Source organism: Schistocerca americana, chromosome 2 (genome assembly GCF_021461395.2).
Source record: "Schistocerca americana isolate TAMUIC-IGC-003095 chromosome 2, iqSchAmer2.1, whole genome shotgun sequence".
Classification (NCBI taxonomy): Eukaryota; Metazoa; Arthropoda; class Insecta; order Orthoptera; family Acrididae; genus Schistocerca; species Schistocerca americana.
The window spans coordinates 962,012,263-962,017,274 of NC_060120.1; the positions used below are offsets into that span (position 1 = coordinate 962,012,263).

The following is a 5,012-nucleotide window of genomic DNA, read 5'->3' on the forward strand; positions in this document are numbered from 1 at the left end:
AAGCTACCCATTCTTGTTCTACTATATTTCTTTCTCCCATTCTTGTCAATTGTTCCCTAATGCTCTCTCTGAAACTCTCTACAACCTCTGGTTCTTTCAGTTTATCCAGATCCCATCTCCTTAAATTCCTAACTTTTTGCAGTTTCTTCAGTTTTAATCTACAGTTCATAACCAGTAAATTGCAGTCCCAGCCCACATCTGCCCCTGAAAATACCTTACGATTTAAAACCTGCTTCCTAAATCTCTTATTATATAGTCACTCAGAAAACTTCCAGTGTCTCCAGGTCTCTTCAACATATACAGCCCTCTTTCATGATCCTTAAACTAAGTGTTAGCGATGATTAAGTTATGCTCTGTGCAAAATTCTACCAGGCAGCTTACTCTTTCGTTCCTTACCTCCAGTCAATATTCACCCTCTACTTTTTCTTCTCTTCCTTTTCCTACTACCAAATTCCAATACCCCATGACTTTTAAATTTTCATCTCCCTTCACTATCTGAATAATTTCTTTTGTCTCATCATACATTTGTTTGACCTCTTCATCGTCTCATCTGCATAGCTAGTTGGCATAAAACTTGTACTCATGTGGTAGGCAAGGGCTTTGTGTCTATCTTGGCTACAATAATGCTTTCAGCTTGTAGCATTCCTTTATTCATTGTTAAACCTACTCCTGCATTACCTGTATTTGATTTTGTATTTATAACCCTGTATTCACCTGACCAGAAGTGTTGTTCCTCCTGCCACCAAACTTCATTAATTCCCACTATATTTAACTTTAACCTATCCATTTCCCTTTTTAAATTTTCTAACCTACCTGCCTGATTAAAGGATCTGACATTCCTGTGATCTGTAGAACGTCAGTTTTGTTTCTCCTGATAATGATGTCCTCCTGAGTAGTTCCCACCCGGAGATCTGAATGGGGGACCATTTGATCTCCGGAATATTTTATCCAAGAGGACACCATCATCATTTACTCATTCAGTAACGCTGCATGCCCTCGGGAAAAATTATGGTTGTAGTTTCCCATTGCTTTTAGCTGTTTGCAGTACTAACATAGCAAGGCCATTTTGGGTAATGTTACAAGGCCAGATAAGTCAATCAACTGTACTGTTGCCCCTGCAACTACTGAAAAGGCTGCTGCCCCTCTTCAGGAACAACACTTTTGTCTCGCCTCTCAACAGATACCTCTCCGTCGGGGTTGCACCTATGGTATGGCTCTCTGTATCGCTGAGACAAGCAAGACGCCTCACCAACGGCAGTTCTGGCAGATAAAGTCTAGACTTCTGATAGATAAAGTCTAGATATCTGCAGTAGCTTCAGTGCTTCGGAGAATGTGGACGGAAGCATTCAGGCAACCCAGTAAATTGAGTCTGACAGCACAGTGTATAAGCTGCAAACTAAAGCTAAAAACGAAGGGTTTATAAGATGAAGCAGCTCTTATTGCTGGGTAATAGTAATGGGAGAGGAACATCAGAAGTGGTACATAACTAAATGGGTAATTATTACCAAGTAGCGTGTAATTTGAAGCAAACTGCAGGGTCAGCAAAGTAATGTTTGATTCAGGCTCTGTGAGGAAACATCTTTACAAAGACAGCCATGTAATTATGATCAAGAGATTGGGCAACAGTATAGATCCTCAACCTTTAGTTATACAGTTGAGAATGGCATCAGGCACATAAGTGAGAATATTCTCCACAAATGCGAATATAGAATCAGTCTTTGTGTGTTATGACATTCCTTGGGTGAAACATAAAGTAGAATGTACTAGTAAAGAGCTTGATAAGCTACTGAGGAGAGATGGACTTTATTAACACATTGTTGTGGCCGATGCATACCATACCATCCCATCCCACCCAGTCATGTTTCGTGTGGTGGGGTTTCCTTGTGAATTCATCTGGTAATAGGTAATTGATTTCCAGCAGTATCAGGCCTATCCCAATATTTTCCTCTGGTTTTAGTAGGCCTTTTTAAAAAAAAAAAAAAAAAAAGGGAAAATTCATCTGAAAGATAGAGTTTCCGAGTAAATATACAATAAAACTGCTTACACTTTCCAGCAGACTGACCCAAAAACTGTGAAAGGCAAGTAAGTGTAAAATACAGGAAATCATAGGAAACACAACACGCAAAATGAATAAACTACTGCTATTGTCATTCTCTTTATATTGTTCAAAATATGAAATTAAAACAATTTAAATTTTGGTTATTTAAAAAAACTGCAATAGTTAAATGTTTTTGTTTCTTTCTAATGGTAATTAGGTCTACTGTTTCTCCACAGCATACAAAGCATCAGTCACAAAGGCAGTGACAAAGCGGTGACACGCAAAAAGACATGTGCAGGTTTCGGTTGTAGTTCCAGTTGTGTCAAAAAAAGTTGGTGGGTGAGAAAGAGGGCAGAAATTGTCGTCATGGTACGGAACAGTGTGAGGAGGAATGTTTACATCTGATATCATGTTGTATCACCTAAGATTGCACGCCTAGTATGGATTAGAGTATTTCATACAGAAGTAATGACAATTCATGAAAGCCAATTATAAAGACAGCCATCTTCAAAAGTGGGTATTTATTTGTCTAAATTACGGTGAAATTAAATTAATGTTCTAATACAACACAATGAGCAGAAGGAAGGTTGCTACTAGTCACTATCATCAGATCATGATTATCATTATGGCAGTGACTTAGCATACTTTCCCATCTTTTGAAATACTGAAAATCTATAATACAAGTAGCTATGACCCAACCACTGCCAAAAAAACTCTTGCTTACCATGCTAATGCTACATTACATAATCAATAATTCTGTGTACAATCTAAGTTTTCTGCTTTGTTCCCAGGCTGACTTTGAGCAGGAATATATTGCTCTTTTTGCAGAAATCTGAATAAAAGTCGGTGTTAAAGGTCATGATACCACCAAAGAAAACTTAAGATGTGAGAAGGGTTGTAACAGAATTGTTAATGATGGGAAAGCATTGTACTGAGAGAATAGGACTTCTGTTGAGACCACAACAATGACTGTAAAAAGAGGAAAAACATAAAATGTGGGAACATAAAAACAGGGTTTTACTGTAGTTACATTTAGAAAAGCAAAATAATACCTTCAAAACAAATCCATGTACCTGAAAGAATACTTTTGCATCAGACCATAAGATGCTTGACAAATAAAAATGATGAACTTTCAAGATGAGGAAAGGTAGCTGAAAGGCCCAAGGAAATGTCAACAAATGTTTTGCACCTGTCAGATGTCAGTGGAAATCATTGCAATGAAAGCATACATCAAAATGGATACAAGATTAATATATTGTTGTAAAACCAGCAAAAGTATACGAGAAATGGTTAGATATAAAAAAACTGTTATTTTCTGTGATTTTGCATAACCTTTTGCTTGTGTGAAATACATTCTACATGGGAATCTTCCATTTTATGGTATTAGTGGCATTCGTCTTACATGGATGGAATCTTACCTTCATAATTGATGGTCACATTGACATACTGCAGTAAAATTAAATGGAGAATTGGAGAATATAAGATACGGGATCCTGCAAGATTTGGTACTGGACTGGTCAAAAATTGTGGCATTTGATAATGGCACAAGTACCCAAATCAAGGATCAAAATTTGACTCTCCTGAGAGAGAGAGAGAGAGAGAGAGAGAGAGAGAGAGAGAGAGAGAGAGAGAGAGAGAGCGGGTGGGCGGGGGGGGGGGGGGAGGGGGGGGGAGGCATACGTTCTGAAGGAATAAGTTGCTTATATATCAACTAGCTAATTACAGTCATGTAATTCAATATTTACAACAACTGTCACTGACCTTTTGTATTGATATAAAATATGCCTCTATTTAAAAGAAAATGTTCTGACTGATTCACTAACTAGTCATTGCCCAGCTCAAATAACTAAGGACAGAAACTTGAAATTTGGAGAGGGTGTTAATCGTATACAGTAGGCATAATTTAAGAAGGGATTTTTCAAAATTCCACCCCTAAGGGAGTGACACAGGTGATGAATTGTTTTATGAAAATATTTCATTATATTATGAAAAGGAAAAGGAAAGTAGCTACTCACCACATAGCAGAGAAGGAGTGTCACTGTCATCAACCATCCACTCCAACCCATTCCCACTGCAGCACCACACAGCTGTCATCCCAACATTACGCTCAGTCTTTTTACTTTTCTCCTTTTCCACTACTTCCCCTGCCCCACGCCCCCCCCTCCCGTGCCCCCTGTCCTCTGTCTAACCTGCAGCACTTCACACTCTGCCATCCTCACCATACCATCCCTCCCCCTCCCCACCCCACCTCGGCCATGCCCACACCCAGTCGCCACTCCCATCAGGAACTGACGATACTGCTCGCAGTGTGGTTTCAGTTTCCTGAGACTGACTGCAGTTTTGTGTGATGTGTGTGTGTGTGTGTGTGTGTGTGTGTGTGTGTGTGTGTGTGTGTGTGTGTCTATTGTTGACGATGGCCTTAATGGCTGAAAGGTTTATTTGTGACAGTCTTTTTGTTGTACCTATCTGCGACTGAGCATCTCCGCTATATGGTGGGTAGCAGCTTTGCTTTTCATGATATTGTTACATTCCATCCTTGATTTTCCATTGTTTGATTTCATTATATTAAACTTTTTAAAGATAAATCTATGGAAATTGGTGGTATACTGTTCGGTTAGGTGTAAATAAAGAACTGTTTGTTAGGGGATGAAATTTTCTGTGAAAATATCACCACCAGAACTTGACAGGCAGGATTAACAAAAACCTCCAACTCAGCTGCTGATCAGTTTTTGGTCAGAAATATGTTCAAAAAAAGACCATGCTTCTATGGCCTTAATTAGCATGAAAAGTTTAGAAGGTGTTGCAATTTGTGGACAAAATCAATGTTTAACTGTCCCAGCTTCATCAGAAGTTCATAGAAAAAGAAGTGATTCTTTACTATACTAACTTTTCATTCAGCCTAATACAGGTATATGTTTATAAAATTATTTTTGTTTTAATTATTACACAAATCCAAGCAAAGCAGTAGGCACCA

General features: G+C 38.5%; 1 protein-coding gene across 2 annotated transcripts in view; it reads left to right on the forward strand.

Moving 5' to 3' along the window:
- The window catches only part of LOC124596201 (calpain-5-like), a 288,416-nt gene that overhangs the window by 121,567 nt on the left and 161,837 nt on the right, over window positions 1-5,012 (forward strand). The gene's annotated exons all lie outside the window — the stretch shown is intronic.